General features: G+C 37.0%; 1 pseudogene; it reads right to left on the bottom strand.

The window, feature by feature from the left end:
* Nucleotides 1–7,896: 7,896 nt before the first annotated feature.
* Nucleotides 7,897–8,862, bottom strand: LOC110115732 (annotated as a pseudogene).
* Nucleotides 8,863–23,774: the final 14,912 nt, after the last annotated feature.

Below are 23,774 nucleotides of genomic sequence, written 5' to 3'. Positions count from 1 at the left end.
AATTTTCAATAATTAGGGAATTCACTTCCCCTGAGTGAAACTTCAACACTTGACACTAAGTGGACATAATACAGCACTAGGAAATTTGGAAATATTCTAAATTTTCTAAACATAGGTCCTTAATTATTGTCCTTAATAATGTCACTAAATTTATTGGGTTTAAGTCAATTGTTCTCACTAACCCTTTGAATACACACATAGATGCAAGCATCACATTCAAGTCCTTAAATCTAGGAGAACCTAGGCTAGGTGGTGTGTGTACAACCTAAACATGCAAATCAACCTAAAGCTTAATTAAGTAAAGGATTAATCAATGAATAATTAGCCAAGTAATTGTTCATTGATTAATCAACATTCCCCAAAAATTTCTATTCAATCATTCAATCCATGCTTAAAATCCCAAGGGATCTCTCAAATTCTTAAGGATTTAAATGTATCTAATTTTAAAGTAGATTTTAAAATATATAACTATATAAATACATATAAATATGTAAATATATATATTTTAAAATAAGATAATTAAAAATATTATAAAATAAATTTTTTAGGGGTTGAGAGACCCACTGACCTTAAAGTTATTTCAAAATAAATTTTTAATTTTCAAAATATTTGATATAATATTTAATTAAATAATTACTAGATACTAAATATAATCAAATAATTGAAATTAATCAAAATAAATTGAGTTTTAAAATTCTGAAAATAGTTTTAAATTAAAATATTTGAAATTCTAAAAATATTGATATATTATTCAAATTTTTATGAATTAATTTGAATTTAATATGAATTTTTAAAGTTCAATGTTAATTAAAGCATTTAAATTGATTTAAAATTAATTAAACCTTAAGAATCAATATTAAATAATATTGAATTAAGTTTTAATTATTCTCTGAAATTTTAAATAATATTAAATTAAGTTTTAGTTATTCTCTGGAAATTCAAAATAGATTAAAATAATTTTCTCTTAAAATTTAGAAATATTTGGGTTTATTTTAAATAAATAATTATTAAAATAACTTAATAGTTGATATTTAAAATTACTTAAAATATATAGAATATTTCAAAGAAATTTTATTTTTAAATTAAAGGCCTTGAAAACCCGAGCAGTTTGATATATTATATGGTTTTTTTTAGTTATATTTTATTTATTATGATTTTTTAAAGGTTATAGGATTAAATAGAATTAAAATAAAGCCTTAATTCTGTATTTACACGCAGCGGCGTGTGATTAAGCCAGGTGAAAGGCGGCGGTCAGACACGCGGCGGCCGCTGGTTAACTGACGCGGTTTCACTTAAACTAGTCAGCGAAGATCTCCGCCGTTCGTTTCTCCGCAGAAAATGAAACGACGGCTCAGATGAGGTCGCGCGGTCTGATCTCACGGAGATGGATCAGACGGCGAGATCTCGATCCCGCAATCCGAATCAAAGGCCTAGATTTTGCTGGACAAAGAACTAGGCTTTGAGATGGATACACGGTTGGAAGATGACCGCCGAATGGCTTGATCTGGACCGTTGATCGAGCGATCAACGGTCCAGAAAACGTACACTTGCAGGTGGCTACGAGTGGCGCCCTAGAACCAAAATCTCGTTCGTTCTCTCAACACAGACGATCAAATACTTTGAAATTTTAAGTACAGGTAGCTTAACTGAGCAGAAATTATGGGGGATCAATACTATAGCTCAATATGCATTGAATCAAAATCTATTTAGCCTAAGTGTCCTAAGCTAGGTTTAGAGATTTGCAGCGATTCAATGGACGGTTTGAACCATTTTTGGATTCTCTGATCTTGTAGACTGTCCACGATTAAGTTCCCAGTTGAATCCACGCTTCGACATGCCACGAATAACCTGGTACAAGCCTTGGACGGAATTAGTATTAGGCTCGTCGGAAGATCGCCGGAGGCAGCTCGACCGGTGGGATTTGGGTGGGGAAATATCAAGGAATTCCAGTAGAGCTCAAATGAACAAAGACTTCGGCTGGAGGAGCTCTAGGGGGGTGAGAGAGTGTTAGGGATCGAATGTCTATCCATTTCATTCATTTGCCCTATTCAAACCCCTCCAGTTTGAATGGGTGGCTGAGATTGTTTGAAAGAGCTCCTAGATGATTGCCACCTGTCCAGGGAGTTGGTGGGAGCAGGAGGAATCAAGGAAAAGGGTACATCCTATGTGTAAAGGGCTTTTTGTCTCACATGAACCCAAGGATTTGATTCAAGCCACTTGATTATGATCTAACGGTTGGGGGTTACTCTAGGAAGCTTCTAGAGAATATTCTAACAGCTGGAGTTATTTAACATTGAGTGGATTAGCTTAAGAGGTTAATTTGGCCTCTTAAGGAGCTCATTTGACCACTCATTGACATGTTTGACCAGTCAATGGGTCAATGGATGGTGAGTTGGCAATGAAGAGAGCTTTGATTTGCTGATTGGGTGACATGCCATAACTCTAAAGGAATTAATTTGAGTTATAATTATATGAGCTTATGTCATAAAAGATTTGACCAAATGCTTTGACCCGACAGATCAAAGTCATTATGTTTTGACTCATGGAGAATTTAGATATGTTTTAAAGTATGGAATGGAGTAGTGTAGAAACATTAAGGTGTTTGATTTGATTTGATGCATAGGGTAGAACCTATGTGAATTAGTTTGATCAAATATAGGTTTAGTTGACTAAGTCAACTAATGACTGAGTAAGACGACTGGTCAAGTTTGATTAAGTATTTGGAGTCTAGTGAGGGTGATTCCAGGGTTTAAATAGGTCATTTAGGTCAAAACACATGTTTGGACCCTTAAAGGGCCTCTTGAGTCAAACCTATTGACTTGGTCAACCAGGTTGACCCATGGGTTGGGAATGGGTCCAACAAGTTTGAAATAACATTTGAAACTTGCTGGAGGTGGTTGCATTCAATTTGGAGGTCGTTTGGTTTGAAATCGCTATTTGAGCCCCATAGGGGTATTTTGGTCATTTTGGGCTCATGGTCACTAGGGGATGAAGTGAGTCCAGAAAAATTCAGTTTATTGTTCAACACATCAGGATTAACGGTATGGAAGTGACTAGAGACTTTGGTGGAGGCTCTAAGGTCAGAATCTTCAAGGTGACAGGTCCAGTGGCATAGGCCGTAAATATTTAAAGGTTTTACAGCCTTTGGATTTTGATTTAGTTTTTGAGGTTAGGGACCTCAGAATTGGCTCAAATTTGGAGGGTTTCCTCCAGAGACATTTCCCATCAGTATGCAACTGACGGACTCTGAATCAGAGGTCATTTGGTTGGGTTTTGAAGTGTTTGAAAATTCTCTGGAAAAGGCTTTCAGGACTTTGACCTTTGGCCTTGGATTTTGGTTTGAAATTCTGGATTTGTGTTGAATTTTGGATTTGATTGATCATATGTCTGGATTGGTTTATGATCTAGGTAAATTCTAAGATCTGACTTCTAGAAGGGTCTTAAGGTCTAGAGTAGATCATAAGGTTAGGATTCTAGGAGGATACTAGAGTTTGAATTGATTTGGATATTGAATTGGTTTATGGTCAGGAATGGTCCAAGTGACCTCATACAAAAATGAGGTCAACAAACTCCAATATCCCCTACTCAGGCGGACTCCGCCAACATTGTCGAAGAACCCTTTTCCTCTCCTCAAATTCAATCGTCCCTCAAGTTCTTGATGAGAAACGTCAAGAACGTCATTGCTCAGCCGCTCACCACAGATAACCATTCGCTATGGAGATCTGAAGTACTAAAACTATTTCGAACCAATAGTTTTGAAGGCTTCTTGACAGGATCAGTCATCTGCCCGCCTTCCTCCATCTCCAACAGCAACGGACAAAGTACCACCAACACTGCTCACTCAATGTGGCTGTTGATCGACCAAAACCTCGCCACAGCCTTATACTCCGTTATCTCTCCCACTATCCTACCTTACGTCCTCTTCGCCGACCACTGCAGCGACATCTGGCGTATTCTTGACAGTCGACTACAATCCTCCACAAGATCAAGAATCTCACAACTCAAGAACGAGCTGCACTATCTCTCAATGAAAGATAAGTCCATGACTTAGTATCTTTTAGAGGTTAAATCCAAAGTCGATGCACTAGAAGCTACAGATTCTCCGGTAGACGTCGAAGATGTCATCCATTACACTCTCAACGGATTACCCAACACCTACCAAGCCTTTAAAACTGCCATTAGAACCAATCTCTGATCTGTAAGTCTAGACGAACTCTATACTCTTCTTTGCAGCGAAGAACTTAATCTTCTGCACGAGACTGCCAAAGAGCTTCACTCTCTTAGCATTAGCGGAGTTCAAACAACACTCACCGCCAGTCGTGGCCGTGGGCGTGACAGATCGTCCGCTAACAGAGGTCGTAACAACGGCCGAACCTCTTACAACGCTCCAAACAATCGTGGACCCAAGAACACTAGATCTTCCATTTCCTGCCAGATTTGTGGAAAGCCAGGCCATTCCGCTATCAAATGTTGGCATCTTCACGACGAACAATACAACACCGAACCAACGGTAGCTCTCTTCACATCACCCTCTACTACCAACCCTTCCGACTGGTTTCTTGACAGTGGAGCTACATCACACCTCACCTCCGATCCGTCTCAAGTTCAACAATCACAACCCTACACCGGCAACAACCAGGTAACTATTGGCAATGGACAACATGTTCCAATCCATAATACGGGTAAAGGGATTCTTCCAACCCCTACAGGTAGCCTCAATCTATCGCATCTCAATTTTGTACGTGATTTATCCTTTAACCTCTTATATGTTCATCAACTAACATCCGACAACGACTGCTTCATTACCTTCTACCCTTATGGCTACGAAATAAAGGACCGGAAGACCCACCGCAGTCTTCTCACGGGTCCTTCTATTAACGGTCTCTACCCGATCAGCGACAAATCTTACGCGGCAGCCAATACCAAACAGCTTGCTCTGCTCTCCATTCAACAAGTACCAGACCTGTGGCATCGCCGCCTCAGCCATCCCTCAGCACAAATTCTTGCAAGCATAGCAAACAGATCAGGCTCCGTATACACTACCGCTACTACCTCTTCTTGCAACTCTTGTAGGATGGCCAAAAGCCATCGTCTCCCTACTCCTCTCTCACAAACTGTAACTACAAACTTGTTAGATCTTGTTCATTTGGATGTATGGGGACCATTCTCTATAACATCCACCCAAGGCTTCTGATACTGCGTTTCTTTTATAGATGACTTTTCCAAATATACATGGATATATCCCATAATACATAAATCTGAAGTTTTTTACAAATTTGTCGAATTTCAAAAATTTGTTGAACGACAACTCAATCGCAAAATTCGGATTCTTCGCACCGATAACGGTGGCGAATTCATGAACAATAAAATCAAAATGTACTGCAAAACTCTTGGTATAAGTCATCAATCCTCCTGCCCGCACACGCCGTCTCAAAACGGCATCGTCGAACGCAAACATCGGCACCTTATAGAAACCACTCGGACACTTCTCATACAAGCCTCCTTACCGTCGCATCTTTGGGTCGACACCCTGCTCACAGCCAACTACCTTATCAACTGCATGCCTCTCCCAACACACGGAATAAATCCCCCTATGAAATTCTACACAGCAAGCAACCCGACTACAATCATCTCAAAGTCTTGGGCTGCCTTTGCTACCCATGGCTCAAACCATACACCTCCAACAAGCTATCCCCCATCTCTCATCCCTGCATTTTCATAGGTTACGCTCAATCTCAAAAAGGTTACAAATGCCTGGAACCAAAGTCTAACAAAGTTTACATATCACGGCACGTCATCTTTAACGAAACTATTTTTTCATATTCCACCAAACTAGCTCCGATGGCACCCTATTCTACCTCACCGCCTTACCTCCCTCCTCTCCTTCTGGTTCCTAACATAAGCCTTCCAAAGACCGTCAAACATGCTCCTCAAGAAACATCACATACACATCACCAAACCAACCATTCTCAACGCACCAGATATGCTACTAATCCCAGCCACAACACCTTACCACCAAACCCAAACCTGACTGTTGACAGTCAAACCAACTCGCCTCACCAGGAAATTACGCCTCCATCTACCACCTCAAACTTCCCAAATCACCCCATGGTCACTCGTCTCAAAAGCGGAGTCTCAAAACCGAAGCAGATCTTCAACTTAGCTCACCTTCTACAGCCAACCGAACCTACCACGTATAACCAGGCGGCAAAATCTGAACAATGGCGAACAGCCATGTCCCAAGAATTTCAAGCTCTACAAGCACAAGGTACTTGGGAACTGGTTCCGCCCAACACATCCATGAACATCCTCGGATCTAGTGGACGTTCAGAATCAAATACAACTCCGATGGATCTGTAGCCCGACACAAAGCAAGGTTAGTAGCATAAGGATTCAACCAAGAACATGGCATCGACTACAACGAAACGTTCAGCCCAGTCGCCAAAATGCCGACAATACGCGTCTTCATCCTCATAGATCTTCACCACAACTGGATCATTCATCAACTAGACATCTCCAATGCATTCCTTCACGGAACACTGACCGACACCGTCTACGTACATGTCTCAACCACTGAGCTTCCAAGACGTGCAACATCCGCAACACGTCTGTAAGCTCAAGAAAGCCCTTTATGGCCTCAAACAGTCACCAAGGGAGTGGTATGCTACTATATCTAATCACCTTATCAATTCCAGGTTCACTATCAGCAACTCAGACCATTCGCTCCTCACCTACACCTCCGGGAAAATTTGCATCTATATGCTCATATACGTCGACGACATTCTACTTATAGGTAACTCTACATCTGAAATCAATAAATTACTCGCTAATCTAAAAAAAAAAATTCAGATGAGAAACCTCGGGTCATTATCTCACTTCCTCGGCATACAAACTGCTAAGACCAAAACTGGAGTGATTCTTCATCAGCAAAAATACGCCCAAACCGGCATGGAACAATCAAAATCTGTCTCTACTCCAATATCCTGTAGAACTACCGTCTCGGCCACGTCCAATGAACCATACGCCAACCCGCAGCTCTACAAGCAAATCATAGGTGCACGTCAATACCTAACTATTACCCCACCAGACATACAATTTGCGGTTCAACAACTATGCTAGCATATGCAAGCACCTCTTAACATCCATTTCAATTCATTGAAACGTCTTCTCCGCTATATACACGGCTCACTCGATACATGTATACCTCTAAATCGGTCTAATCTAATTCTAAAAGGCTATGCAGATGCAGATTGTGCTAGAAACAATCAAGATCGTAAATCGATCTCCGGATACTGTAACTTTCTCAGCACCTCGCTCATATCATGGCAAGTGAAGAAACAAAATACAATCGCTAGGTCCTCCACAGAAGCCGAATACCGCGCTCTAGCCACCGAAGCCACCGAGGTTATATGGCTCTGTCAACTTCTACAAGATTTCCATACACTGCAGCTTGATCCTACTACAGTCTACTGCGACAACACCTCCGCCATCGCTCTCGCCAACAATCCAGTTTTCCACGCTCGAACGAAGCACATCGAGGTGGACTGCCATTTCATCTGAGACTGCATCAAGAAAAATACCATCTTGGTCCATCACATATGCACCGAAGATCAGCTCGCCGATCTGTTTACTAAGGCCATGCCAAACAACCGGTTCAAAACGCTGTCAACCAAACTCACTGCTGTTGCACACCCATAAGTTTGAGGGGGGCTGTTAGCCACCTTACACGTGGCAAAGAGAGATTGGTCACCTTTGCAACGTTAACCTCATCTTGCACCTTCTTTAAAGTTGTTTCGTCCTTTCTTTACCTTTTCTATCTTTATATACTATTGTAATAGTTAGACAAATTAATGAATCACTACTTTACCTTTCTTATTTTCCCTTTCCATGTTTCTCTGACATTCCCGTGAGCTCTATCTATTTTCCTACAATTTACACCACCTATGGATGCAGCCTTTGCCGCTGGAGGCAGTGATGGTCGGCATCCATCCGCCATCATCCCCTCAATACCATTCAGGAATTGAGGATTGAAAGCCGGGAATTTCAAATTTTGAGATCCAAATAGGAGTTTCTCTCTCTAGAAAATGGGAGCTTCATGTATTTTTCAAAACTCCTATTCTGAAAATCTTGGCATCCAATACCTCAGTTTAGAAACAAAAAATGCCAACACGTTCAGCACATAGTGTTCCCGAGCGACCTTTTCTCATCCTCCGCCTCCTCCGATACCTTCCTCGCTGACATCAGATTTAGTGCCTTAGGTGCCTGCGGCAAAAAGCCGGTGTACTTGGACATTAAGAGGAAGATGTTGTTGTTACAGAAAATTTTAATCTTGGATAGCTCATTAGCAAGCTTCCTGTTCTCCTTCCCCAGCATCTTGTTTTCCTCCACCAACTCCATCGTACTCCTAGGAGCCAGTGGCGACGAGTTCAATGAAAGCACCTGCTCCTGTAGCTCCTTTAGCGAGTTCGTCGACGATCCTACTCAGTTCATCGGCATCGCTGGCGCCGACGTCGAAGCCACCATCGCCAATGCCACTGGTGAGCTAATCTTTCTCCTTTGAATATCATAGAGCTGTCACACGAAGCTGGAGAAATTATTATGTTTAAATTATTTGGGTAAAATATCAAGAGCAAATTCGGCGGGTCGCCACACGACGAAGGTGGATCCTTCCTCATTTCAAGAGATAACGTTGTCAACAATCGGATCATCGACAATCTGATACGTCTTGGTGAGGAATGACATCGGTAGGGAAATTTTGTATTTTTTGATGGGAATGGCATGGTCTAAAATATAATCAAACAGAATTAATTAGCTTTAAGGTTTAGGTAAGCATTAAAAAAAATTATGTAACCGAACACGCATCAGTATGAAGACAGTTGCGCTTTTCTAGTCATAGAAAGAGAAGCTCTAGGGTTTTGGCGCTTCGTTTTGGCGCTTCCTTCTCCCCCGCTGAGGGCCTCCTAATGGCTTCCCCCGACTTCCCTCCTCTTAACTCTGCCTCTCCTCACTCTTCTCCCCTTCTTCCTGAGGGTCCGCTTTGGAAGAATCTCCTAGCCAACAGCCCACAAGTTTCCACCCAGTTTTCCCATACCCTCTCCTTCGTCCCCAACTTAAATGCCACAGCACAGTTCACCAGTGAGCAATTCACGGCAGGGGCCCCCGAGTGGTCCCTCTCCTTGGTGGGTTATCTCATAGGCAAACGGCCTTACTACGAAGCTCTTTTGCCGGTTATCAAAAAAACATGGCAGCTCAAAGGCTCTATCTCTCTTCTCACCATGGATGACGGTTTCTTTCTCCTTAAGTTTTCCAACCAGGAGGACTACGACCTTGCTTGGACTGGCGGTCCATGGTTCTTTTTCGGCAAGCCCTTCATCCTTCAAAAGTGGACTCCGGACTTCATACCCAAGCGTGAAGAGTTCCCGTCCATTCCGCTTTGGGTTAAAATCGTGAATCTTCCACTGTCCATTTGGACGCCTGAAGGTATTTCAAAGATAGCGAGCTGTATCGGGATTCCTCTAGCTGTAGACGCACTCACAGCCGCAAAAACCAGACTTACCTTCGCTAGGGTCTGCGTTCAGGTAACGAGCTCCTCTCCTTTACCTGATGAAATATACTACTCTGTTGATGGGAAAGTCTCCCCTCTCAAAGTAATCTATGATTGGAAACCGGAACCATGCTCCCACTGCAAGTCTATTATGCACTCCTCCTCTCTCTGCCCCTCTGATCCCAACCCTAAATCTCATACTGTAATCACCACTCGAGGTCGAAGCTCCAGCCGAAAACCACGTCCCACCCCACCCCCCCGTCTCAACATTCCTAAGCCTCCTACTACACTTCTATCTCACCAACCCTCCACCTCCTTGCTACCGAACCCCCTGATTCCCAATCTGAATTCTCCCTCCTCTGATACCGTTGCTGATAACCCTCCTTAGGTCTCCCCCAAATCACTCCAGATTACTACCAGTAATCAATTTTCTGCTCTTCCGGTTGAATCTGTTCCTGACCAGATTGCCCCGACTTCCATTGAGGCGCTCATCCCCCCTCCTCTGACCACTTCCAACCCTGCTCCTCTATTACCCCCAATCACTTCCCAGATTCCACCTCGCTCCCCCAACACCACCTACCACTCTTCCCTCCTCCCTGTAACCCAGCTTGGTTCCACCTCAATACAGGACTCGCAAATCCTTGAGAACCCTCTCTCGACAAGCTCCACTAAGACTTCTAAGTCCAATGACGCTATGCTTAGTTCTGATAAAAGCCCTGTTTCATCACAATCTCAAACCAATAACCAGCAAAAACAAAAAAAACACCCGAGCCAAGAATGCCAAAAAGGCTACCACCTCAAATTCCAAACATAAATGACCCTTCCCAACTTAGCTGCATGGAATGTCCGTGGCTTTAACGGGCCAGAAAAAGTTAACTGTTGCAAGCAATTTGTTAAGTCTCTGCATCTTGACATCATCTTCCTTCTGGAAGCTAAGATTTCCTCCTCTTCTGCCGCCGACCCTTGGTTTCTTGCCTCTCATAAACTCTTCCATGACGAAGATTCCTATGACAATTTTGATCTCTCTAACCCAGGCCGCATTTGGGTTAAGTGGAATTCAACAGCGATTAACTTTTCCCCCATTACTGTTTCAAGTCAGTTAATTCATGGTACTATTTTTTCGTCTGGTACCCCGGTTTGTGATGTTACTGCAGTTTACGCTTCTAACTCGTTTGTTGAAAGGCAAGTTCTTTGGAATCAATTAAGAAGCATTTCTACCAACATTTCCAGACCCTGGACAGTGCTAGGGGACTTTAATTGCTGTAGGTATCCCACTGAGAAAGCTGGTGGCATCCCGCTTAAAGATACCAATTTTGGGGACTTTAACAGGATGATTTTTGACACTGCTCTTCACGACCTCTCCTCTGTTGGTTATTTGTACTCTTGGTTTAATCAGCGTGTGGATTCTCCAATTTATATTAAATTGGACAGAGTTTTGGTTAATGACAGTTGGCTAGCTAACTTCCCCAACTCTTTCTATAAAGTTGGGGAACCATTTTGCTCGGATCATTCCCCTCTGATTCTCAGTTCATCTGCCCCTACTCCCCATAATCATAGATTCATGTTTAAGAACTACTTGACCTCTAAAAGAGAATTTTGTGACATTTTCTTGGACAGTTTTGCCCAGTCTCCTAAAGCCAGCCCCCTTTACTCATTTTGTCAGAACCTAAAAAATCTCAAAAATAAACTCAAAGGTCAAAGCTGGGGTAATGCCAATGTACTTAAGTTGGAGTTGGACTCTTTGTTGGCTGATCAAAACTCTTTACTTTCTCTAGCTCATAACTATCCTCATGACCATAGCATTGCTGAGGCGCTCCACAATACAAACCTCAAAGTTATTGATTGTCAAACTTCCTTGGCTAGTTGGACCATTCAGCGAGCCAAAACTAAGTGGCTCCAGAATGGGGAAGACGATTTGAAATTTCTGTATTCCAAGATTAATATCAGGCACAGTTATAACAAGATTAAAGAAATTAGAACGGATAATGGCAGCCTTACCTCGCATCAGGATATCTCAAACGCTTTCATCAATCATTTCCGAAACCTTTTTAACACCCAACATACCACTCAAAGCCATATGGCTCATTTTTCCCCCGGTGGCACTGTCCCTCCCCACCTTGCTGAAGCCTTGGTTGCTCCTGTGACCATGAAAGAGATTAAAGAGGTTATTTTTGCTGGCCCAAACTGTTCAGCACCGGGTCCAGACGGATTCACTTTTGCTTTTTATAAAGCCACTTGGTCTACCATCAGCACTCAAATTTTCCAAGCTATCAATGCCTTCTTTAATACTGCTTCTCTGCCCAAGATTGCTAAGGCGACTGCTTTAGCTCTTGTTCCCAAATACCCCCATGCCACATTTATCAGGGATTATAGACCCATATCTCTTTGCAATGTTATTTACAAAGTTATCGCCAAGATCATTGCTAATAGGATGAAGGAAGTTATGCCCTACATTATCCATAATTGCCAAGGTGGTTTTGTCCAAAATAGGCTTATCTCTGATAACATTCTGCTTGCATCTGAAATTCTTGGGGATTTCAACAAATGTTCAAAGGCTAGTTACTTTTGTGCCAAGTTTGATATCACCAAAGCCTTTGATATGGTTTCCAGGGAATTCCTTCTCCATCGCTTGGCTTCTAAAGGCTTTCCTGCTAAGTTTATTGCTTGGATAAAGGCTTGTATCACTGAGGTTCACTTCTCAGTTTGCATCAATGGGGCTCTTGAGGGGTTTTTTGGGTCTTCTTCTGGTTTGAGACAAGGATGCCCGCTATCTCCTTATCTTTTTAGTATTGTTATTGATGCTCTTTCCACTTCCTTTGATGAAGCTGTTTTCAGGCAAGCCTTTACTGGAGTGTCCTCGGGTAGCTCCTCCATCACTCATCTCCTCTATGCCGATGATTTATTGGTCTTTGGGAAAGCGACAGTTACTAATGCTATTAATCTTCAGAATCTCCTGCATCAATTTGCTTGTTCATCTGGTCTCTATGTGAATCCCAGCAAGAGTGCAATTTTATTTTCTAATGGGTGCCGTATTACCTCTGAGATCTGCAGTATTCTTCACATTGACAAATCTACCAATCCTATTAAATACCTTGGTATCCCTATTTTTTATAGAAAATTAAGGGCTTCTGATTTTCAACCTCTTATTCTTAAAATCTCCAATTCTCTCGATGGTTGGAAAGCCAAAACTTTATCTCTTGCTGGGAGAGTACAATTTATTAAATTTACTATCTGTAGTACTCTGGCTTATTGGATAAGAGGTGCCATATTACCTTAAAAATGCTGCAAAACTATTAGTAGGATGTGCTCAAGATTTCTTTTCTATGGCAATATCTCCCTGAATAAACTTCATATTATTAGCTGGAGGGAAGCTTGCTTCCCAAAAGCAAAAGGGGGCCTTGGTATTCAAAATCTGGACTCTTATTATTTTACTTACTCTTGCTCCATGATTTGGAGATTCCTTAACAATAACAGCATTTTGTTAGAGTGGTGGAGGGGGAAATATCACTCCCTGTGGAAGCCCTTGGTCAAGAGAGCTTCCCCCTATTGGACCCTTTTATGTAAAACTGCTGGGAGTGTTAAGAATTGCTTGGCTTTGTCTGTGAAGCCTGATAGTCTTCATTCACTGATTTGGGATCCTTGGTGTTGGGGAATTTCTGTGCTGGACTGGTTGGTTTCTAAGAATGAAGATCCCTCATATTATATTTCCCATTTTTCTTCTTGGCATGTGAAACAAGTGATCTGCAACGGTATATGGCATTTACCTAATGATTTTAGTATTAGTCTTGCTCAGTTTATAAACTCCACTTCTAATATTGATCCGGAGGCTATTTGTCGTTGGCGGGACCGCTCTAACCCCAGCTTTAAGATTTTTCATTCTTACTTTTATGCTGATTTGCCTATGGTGAGTTGGGACAAATTCATTTGGCATAAAAATTGTGCTCTGAGATTCTCGGTGTATGGTTGGCAGGCTATTAAGGGGTGCCTTAAGACTTATGATGTGCTTGCGAGAAGGGGAATTAATGTTTTTAGGCAATGCTCTTTTTGTAATTCTCACCCTGAGACTAATAGCCACTTATTTTTTAGCTGCTGTTATACTTTTGATATCGTCAGAACATTCCTTCCTTGGTTGGGTTCTCTTTTATTCAGGCCGAATTTATACCAGGTTTTTGATAGTATTTTGGATCAAGGATACAATGCTGGCTGGACGAACTATTACAAGCTCACTATCAATGCTATTATCTACCATCTGTGGAGAGCTAGAAATGATCGCATTTTTGGCTCTATTATTGACAGCAAATCCACTATTCTGGGAAAGATCAAAAGAGCGATTCTTTTCAAAATCATGCATTGGAAAGAGTATAATGACGTGTTACAGCGGCTGCCTTGATTTGTCGTCTATTTAAACAGGATTTGGATTGGACGATGATGTTCGCTCTCTGTAGCTTGGCTACCCTTGGATGGCCTCTGGGCAACTAGGGTATCCTTCTTATCCTTCTGGATTAGCCTGAGTCCACCGTGCCTTCTGGTCAAGCTCGTAGGCACTTTTTGCTCTGAATTCTTATTTACTGTTCTGTAAAGCTCTTTTTGTCCTGAGCTTTCAGTTTTGTTTTTGTTATATTTCTGCATTTTTCTTTACAATTTACTTGTAATTTTATTTTCATCAATGAATTGGGCTATGCCCCTAAAATTCCCCAAAAAAAAACACGCATCAGTTTTCTAAAATAATTTTTGCCAGAACTCTATTTTTTCAATAACTACTTATCTACCAGATTATGCAAAAGGAGTGCAAGAACCAAACAAGGCCTAAATTATCATTCTCCGTCTTCACTTCATTGAGTATTATTCAGCTCATTCTAATTTGTTGGTCGTGAGTTTTAACTATTGATTAAAAGATATTGAATTGGAGTCTTACGTATTTGATGTGTTGTGTGAGTAAATTTTCTTAATTAACCTAAATGTCCAAAAATAATAATTATTTGAATATTTCTATCATTATAACTATGTATTTCTAAGGTTAAATGTTTTGTCCACATATTTAACTACTTTTTGGATGATCGGAAAGTCAAATTTTAGTGATAAATTTTACATTTAAAATTTAATTATTTATTAGATTTGATGTTTCTTCTTCATAATATAATAAAAAATAGAAATCTTCTCTAACATATTGTATTAAGGTGATTCTAACCTAATAAAATCCACCTAATATCATGGAAGTCCTCTTGCATCCCAAAAAATGAAAGATGGTCATGAAATCTCATCCTTTCGAAAGATGTCACAAAGATTGATTACAAGATTAGGCCTCATATATTTGAGAAATTATTCCGTGTGGAGATCGGATGGTGAGAACTATCTGTATTTGTTGTGTTTTTACTGCCCTTTTTCTGCGCTTTTGCAAATACCCAACAAAAGAGTAGCATATACAATTATGAATACACTTTTGCCGAGTATTTGCTTCACTTTTATAAAAGGGCAGCAAAAGCGCAATAAATATTCAATTACATGATATTTGCTGCACTTTTGTTGCCCTTTTGTAAAAGCACAACAAATACTCAGCAAAAGCGTATTCATAATTGCATATGCTGCCCTTTTGTCGAATATTTACAAAAGTACGGTAAAAAGATAGTAAAAGAGCAGCAAGTTCGGACGGTTCTCGCCTTCCGGTTACTGGACAAAATAATCTCTCGTATTTTTTCTTTATTGGCAAGGACAACTCTCTCATGTATTATTTAATAATCCCAAGGTGCAAGGGAATTATTTTTAAATTTATTTGCTACATATCATATTCTAGCAGCGCTCAAGTGATAGCATTTATAAATTCAGAACAAAATTCACATAGTTTTAGTACTATTTAGAATATAAGTTGTATATTTTTTTATCTTATAGTTTTTATCTTATAGAGCAAGGTTTTTGTTTTTTAATGGGAATATGATTCATCACTCAGCCCTTTTAAATATGCTTGACAGTCCAAACACTTGGATGTTTGTTAGGCTAAATGAATTTGACATGAACACCATGCTTCTTGGTTTTAATGGTTTGTTATCTTTAGAGGCTAGAGCGAAATTCGCATATTCTCTTATTAAGTGCAATATTATGAATAATCTTTATAATCTGTTGAGCTACTTTGAGCATCAAAACACTAACTACCTTTTTAATTACTATTTATGTTCAAACTTAATGAACACAACAAAACAATTGATAAGATTTTTTTTCCTTAGGTTCCTCATCATATCAATTATTATAGTATGTTGATTTAAATGTTATGGGAGTTACTAAAAAGAATTTTATTTTTTCATAATCTTATGCATTATCTATAATATTTAGAAAGAAAGAAATTGGAGAATTTATGAGAATAATATTACTAGTAGAACTACCATCACCATATGCATAAAATACGATACCATTTGTATGGTAATACAAAGTTTTTTTTTTTTGGGACATTTAGACCATTGTATATATATATATAATGAATTGATAAAGTTTTATTAAGAATGATCAATATAAAACTATAATTAAGACGGGTGACATGGTTAGTTACTTAGTTCAGTCTAGTTTGCCTTTATGTGAGTCCAAATTGAGACCTTAAACTAAGTAAAAAGAAGCTCCTATATATTCAAAGAGAGAGAGAATACATTGACTAGATGAGCATCATGCTTGTTTGTTCTAACCCCTTTTTGCCTCGCATATCTTGCAAGGCAATTCATTCCTTCTATATTGCCCTTTCCAAGTAGCCTCTTTTCAAAAATCATCACATCATCTTCATTCAAAACTTTTTCCAATTGTCTCTCTCTATCAATGAGGGAGAAGGAGAGGAAGCAAAGAGGATAAGGATTAGAATTAAAATCTATAAAAAATGAGACAAATCTATAAAAAATGAACCATAAAAACCTTTCATATATAACCATAGGTCAATTTTATTTTTGTTATATACACATGAGCACTCTCAAAGAAATATTATCCTAATGGATAATTATATTATGGGTAATACCTAAGACTATCCTTGATTAAAGAAATTTTGCTGGTGCACCAAAATCCTTCAATAAAGTTTATCAAGGAATAATATTATCATCTTAATAGGGAAAACCTCAAATTTAAAAACCAAAGTGGGTTATAAAAGGTAGTCTTAGCTATGTATTTTTATAAATCTATTCAATTTTTGAATAACCATCTAATATCATATAAATCATGCAAGTACTTTGTTTAAATAACAGTGCATGATGATGACTGGATGATACATAGTTAAATCATAATAAATATAATTTAATTTGCATATAATAATAAGAAAATAATGTTAAAAAATATGTTTAATGAATCAGATATAATTTACATCAATTGTTTTCAACTCTTTAAGCAACAAGTTCATATTTAAAAATCTAAAATTTAAAAAAATATGTTATTTAAATCAATCATCCATATAGTTTCCTATTTTAGTTGGATTACATCAAATATCAACTTTAAGGCCATATCTTTTTACTGTAGTATTTGATGCTCTTACTAGGCATTTACAAGAGTATGTACTATAATACCACATAATTAAATTTGGAATAATTGTATATTTTATCTTCTTAATTAATCAATCAAAGTTTTTATAAATCATCAAAATAATAAATCTATATCTAGTGAAAGCAACCAATAGTTTTATATCTCAATATATTATATTATATTCATTCTCTCAAAATTAACATAAAATAGTTAAGAGATCAATACAATTACTACTCTATCAGAAAATCATGACTATAAAAGAATAAGAGAAAATTAAAAAATAAATCATAAGAACATGTAAAGATCTCTGTCAATCCCACTCCATCTAGTCATGTCCTCTTCCCTGATATGAAATTATTAAAATTCACATAATGACCAAAAAAGCCCAGTATTTAATCAAACTCACTAAAGCTTTCAACACAAGGTTAGAAGAATCAATATGCATACTCAGTTCCGTTAATAAGATCAATTTCATCAATGATCAGTTATCATTTATAAAGCTCAAAATGATTAATAATAAAAGCAAAAAAATTATTACAATGAATCTAGGAATCAATAACATGTATGAGAATCAATAAATTATTAAAATAGTGGCACTATAATCATTCAAGCGTATGTAAAATGAATTATAGGCACACATGTGTCAATATTGTTAGTCTTATCCTCTTACATCCATCCTATCAATTATATGCAGTCACTACTCATATATATTCATATGTTATCTATTTATATATATTACCACTCTATTCATTAATGTTAATAGTATATGCATGCATCAGTATATAGTTCAGTTAGACATGACATCCATCTTTAATGTGACATTTTCTTTCTTTCATCTATTTCTTTTTTATGTATTGATCTTTTATCTTTTATCATTATTATTACATGGTGCTTTCAATAATCATTAAGAGTTGCCATCCTCTACCCATCAACATAATTTGATCATCTATTGCAAGTTACAGTCCTGATAACATCATAAATTATCTTTAAATGAAAGCTCTTCGGCCCACCCTTGTAGTGCTGCAACGATGCTTAACTATTTAACGTCTGGTACTTGAAAGTTGGTGAAGGTTGTTAAACCTCCAAGAACTAGCCCGAGGCTAACCAAGAAGGGGGATGAATTGGCAATTTAAAACTTCTTTAAGCAAAAAGAAAATATCCTTTTTAAAGCTTTTTTAAAAATCTAAAACTATCAATTTTATCCCTTGATGTGGAAGTAGATTAATTTTATAATAACAGTAAAATTAGAGTTTTCAACCACACAGTAAATCACAAAAAACTGCAAAAATTAAAATGCGAAAAAGTAGAAAAAATGAGCACACCAGATTTTATAGTGGTTTGATCAAATCTAACCTACATCCACTCCCTAAAACCCTTTGTTCTAGGTATTGCACTAAAAGCAGTGTCTCTCCTTTTGATCTCTCAACAAGACGAAGAAGCTCTTACAAAATCACTTTCACCTTGTCAGTGATGGCAGAGAACCAAAAATTCTTTTACACCCTCCTTGGAGTTAGTAGAGAACCCCGAACCTAATGCTATAGAAAGTCTTCCTGAAGCCTCCAAAGGATCAAGGTAGAAGCTTAAAGAACATGAAAAAGAAGGTTGCTTGGAGTAACCTTATAAAGCTCTCATAACTCCCCCTCACAAGACTTTCCCTTTATTCTCTCTCAAAACTCTCCTCAACTCTCTCTCTCTAAGCTCCCACTCAAGACCCTTCGCTACAAAAGATCGCTTTAACATAAAAATTAGATAAGCTTAAATAGCGAGCTTCAAGAAACCCTAACTTTTAAGAGTGTCATCTTCTATTCGTGCTATACTATAAAAACATTGTGTAGTACAATCAGTACAAGACTCGTCTAGTATCATATGAACAGTCATTTAGACAAACTATTCAAACCTCATAACTCTTTGTACTGTACGATAATAATATCGTTGGGTATGACCTGTCAAAATTCCTTTTGTTTATTTAAGATGACTGCTAGGATGGCCAATTTCAAACTTTGTCAATTGTCTAGCATTATAGGCATTGTATAGTACAATCAGTACAAAAATTATGGCATTTGTTTGATATGATCTCTAGGATGAACAAATTTATACTCTGTCGATTGTATTGTACAAGTATTATCATATAGTTTGACCGATTGATCATAATAATCCATGATTTGATTGTCTGATTTTCAGGGTCAAATTAAGTAAGATATTAATATGGTCATATAGTATGATTGTAGTCGTACTGTATGATCAGTATAAAACTATTATCTCCCTTAACTCTTTATTAGATAGGGTTTTGTATAACAAACTTAATCATATAGTACGATTTAAATTTGTATAGTACAAAAAAAATCTAACATTGCATTTTTCTCTCTCCCCCTATGTGTGTGTATGGTTACTAAGCAATAATATCCCATATATTACATGATTTGACTAAAAAAAGTAAAAAAAATACATAAACGACTAAAAATACAAACACTACAGAAAAACCTGCCATTATCGGTGAATAGAATCCGCCGGTAACATGAAAATTTCGATGGAAAGAGAACATTTTTGTCGAATTTTAGGTGGAATTTCTTTCACCGATTTTGCATGGGTTGGAAAATCTTTTTCGGCGTAAAAAATACGTCAGAACATTTTCTGGCGCATTACCGGCAAAAAAATGGGTGCCCGTTACGTCAATTTCTATTAGCTTATTCTGGCATTAGTTACACAAAAATTATCAGCGTAAACTTTCAGTTGAAATACCGGCGGAATGAATGCCACAACATATGCCGAAATGTAAACAATGGATTTAACCAGCGCATTATCTGCCGGAAATACGGGTGTAACACAGACGTTGGAACTGATTACAGAATTCGTTGTCATCATTTCTGGCAGATTACCGTCTTTTTATCCACTGAAAACCTGTAGCATAAAAAAATTATCTTCCCAGGTAGCAATTAGATTTCTACACCTACAAACAATTATAAATATTTCTAACAAAAACTACTCCACAACATAGATTCACATAGCATATATTTTAACAACTTCAACAAATACTCAAAAACATAAACATAAATATTACAAATTATTCATAACATCAACAAATATTCAAAAACATCACAAATTGTTCATTAACATAATATAATTCACCAAATATTCAGAAACTTATAAAAGATCATATGACACTGAAATAACTAAACAACTACTCTGAATCCATTGACTCATCCTCAGCTGGATCTACCTCTTTTTCACTTAACTGCTCTATTTTGCGCATTTCATCTAACAACTGATTGTGTTGCTCCTACATATGCATCTGTATTTGTTCCTGTAACTGAACTTGCCAATCAACTTGTGATTTCCTTAATTATTCTAGCTCCGCTTGAAGGGGAGTTATCTGTTGATTATGTAAGGGCTCATGTGAACTTGCTGTGAAGATGGATCTAGTAGAGGTCATCCCCTCGAATGTTTGGGCTTGCAAACCTAAACCATAAATCCTGCCATGTTGTATTCCTCCTACGACTTGAGACCATATGTGGTACTTAAAATACTCTATAGAGCCGCAAGAAGAACCCTCACCTACTGCAGCCTGACTCTCTCGAAGCCATATATACTCCTCATGTGAAAGTATTATATATATATATATATAGTTGAGACTAAAAATAAAAATTATTAAATACATATACTTACATAGGCTCTTCTTGCTCGTTCATTAACCCATTATTGGTCCTCCTGTCGCTTATAAGTGCGATTATGCAATTCCACAGGACTTGGTTCTCTACCCAGCATCTCTTTCTGTAATAGAATTCTATTAATATTTCTCTTAAAGAAAATTTTTAAAAATATTTTAAAATTCATCACCAAATGTCGCCTGTGCTTAGTATGTAGAACTGAGCCCCCAGTATAAAGGGAACTACCCATGCCCCCAACATCAGAAGTTCTATTATATTAATTTTGGTCCCTCCTCCTACTATACTCGGTGCTGCCCCAAGAAGTGTTTAACTCTCTGTTTCGTAGTAGTTCCATCACATACGACGCCAGTAAAAATGCCATAGTTATTGATGTATATAGATCCGTCAGAAGCTTCAATGGTAATTCTGCATTTTCCTGTAGTGAAAGTGTAGCCCTAGTCTACCTAATCTTGAACTGATCAAAGTTGCAAGTGAATAGTGGATGTATTCCTTGAAATATTAGTATGTACATATATATACCAATATATATTAATATGTTAGGAGAAACAAAATTCAAAATAATAATATTTATTATTATCAAATTATAGTACTTTAGTTTAAATTTTTAACAATATTGTACCAATGCTAAGATGCTCAGACACCAGTGCTGAGGCACTCAAATAATAATATTGTTTAGATTTCACCAAAATTTGCTCCAAACTCTTAGGACCCATTCTAAAACACACACAATCATTTTCAAGCTTTAAAAGACTTTCAAACACAATGAATTCAAAACATAAAACTTCAAATATTGGCCTTCTAAAATTTCAATTTTTTACTTTTTACATTTTTGAGTTGTTACAAACTATTCACCTTAGAAAAATTTCATCCCTACATTTTTTCTTAAGAATTCGAGCACAAAATTGGTATAAAACAAATCTATATGATAAAAATCCAAATGAAAAAAATTTCAATCAATTCAAAAATCAAATATAAAGCTCGCAGAAGGCAACAATCACTATCATACAATCATTCAGTCGTGTATAAGTCACTTATGTAATGAAATATCATGTCAATCAATCATAAAATAAAATTCTTACTAGTCAAACTCATAAGTTGTTGTCAATCTTTTAAATATTATAAGTTATACACTTGTTACATCACTAGAGTAGTTAATGCTTATTTTATTGATGTTGTCGATCCCAATACAATGACCTCCCTTTGGATACCGCGAGCAAATCTATAATCAGGTGTATTGGTTGATCTTTCACTATAAGTTCTTGACTCAACATTCCTCTGTCCATCTATCTGCCTACTCTTTCCTACTTCAAAATCAACTCTTCTTCCAAATCCTCTTTGGGGATAATGTGTCCTTATTATCCACATAAGAAACATTATCCTGTTAAAAGGTAACACTAATATGGATGTCTTAGTCCATAATGAATGCGTGCATTTTAGCTTGCAGTAGATGCTATCAATCAAGATCCCATCGAATCATTGAATCCGCTCCTTTTATCTTCACTATTATCTTTATCCCAACTCACTTCATCTCTGGTCCTCATCTTACTATCATACCTAGAGCTCAAATCATATTTGAATGTCAATACTGTCAAATCAATCTCTATCAATTTGGCCCACTCTACTAACTTCACAAATTCTTGAATTCAGAGAGGCACTAATAGATTCCTCAACTCTCTATTTAGTCCTTATAGAAACCTAACAAGTGTGATAAACTCGGCTTCATACTTCATCACAATCTTTTGTTCTTGCTCTAATTCAATGAAAGCTTATTGCATATGTCGCCATATTGATGGAGGAATAAATTGTCCCAACCCAACCCAACCAAGATAAGACCTATTGTGCTGAGCTATGATAAGCAAACCCTAAGATCTATTTTTAGAATATCTTAGATTCTCTTATAATATTCATTTTTTAATAAATTATAGACTACATAACTACTAAAAATTCACATGCTAAAAATAAAATTATCCATAATATATATATTTTTCATCAAAATATATAAACACTACAGTTTATAGTTACAAAAAAGCTACAAAACTGAATAATAAGCTTGTCATAATTTTACAAAATTCAAAAGACAAATGCCTATAAACCTATATCTAATCCTGAACTACTATTCAACAGTATTCTTTCCTTGCCTAAATTTTGAAAATTAGAAGTAAAATCATAGTGAGTTGTAATTTCCCAAATTTTAACTATTCACTTTTGCATACTTTTGTTTGATCCGATTAATTCACAAATGCAATCAATTATTTATATAAAATAATGCACCTTAATTTACCCATTCTACCTTACTCAGAAATAAGTTTATTGCTCTACTAATAATTAAATCAATTCTTCTAATAACTACTCTAATACCAAGTGTGTCATACCCTAGAATCTAATCTAAAAGAATTTTTGATTTTATCTTTTAATTTACACAATTAGAGCTATCTAATAATTATTAATAGAAATAAATTTTATAAATTAAAGCATCAATATGTTTCTACATTCATTGACCTAAAAATTATACACAATACTTATGAATCTTATAATCATATAATGTCTATCCAAATCTTGAGTACAAAATAATACTAAAATAAAAGAAAAGGAACTTGAAAAATCCTGATCAATCTCTCACTCATGCTCCCTTGCCGTAACCAAAAATATTTAAACTATATATAATGAGCTAAACACCAGAAAGTCACAAAAATCTTATCACTAAATTCAAAGTACAGTAGAGAAGTAATAATATATGTGTCATTAGTTAATTCATATCAATAATAGTCATATGATCAAGAATCAATATATAAGTAGTAAATCTCATATGTAATAGTAGTAAAATCTATAAATAATAAAATAATTTGGTATGAAAGCCAATAAAGCAGCATAGTGGGAAAATTAGTAAACCAATATGGGTGTCAAATCCATAAAGCAGTCATCGTATCAATATTACCAATCAGTAAAGAGATAAAAATCAAAGCATTGATAAAGAACTTTCAAACTCATATTAATACAGTAAAATCTTATAACTATGTACACATACTATCTAGTTATTATATATCAGTATCATATTGTTATCTTAATAGCGTTCTAAGTATATC

The sequence above is a fragment of the Dendrobium catenatum genome, unplaced genomic scaffold (genome assembly GCF_001605985.2).
Source record: "Dendrobium catenatum unplaced genomic scaffold, ASM160598v2 fragScaff_scaffold_1390, whole genome shotgun sequence".
NCBI lineage: Eukaryota > Viridiplantae > Streptophyta > Magnoliopsida > Asparagales > Orchidaceae > Dendrobium > Dendrobium catenatum.
Note: the sequence above shows the minus strand (reverse complement) of the source record. Positions and strands in the feature narration are given on the sequence as shown.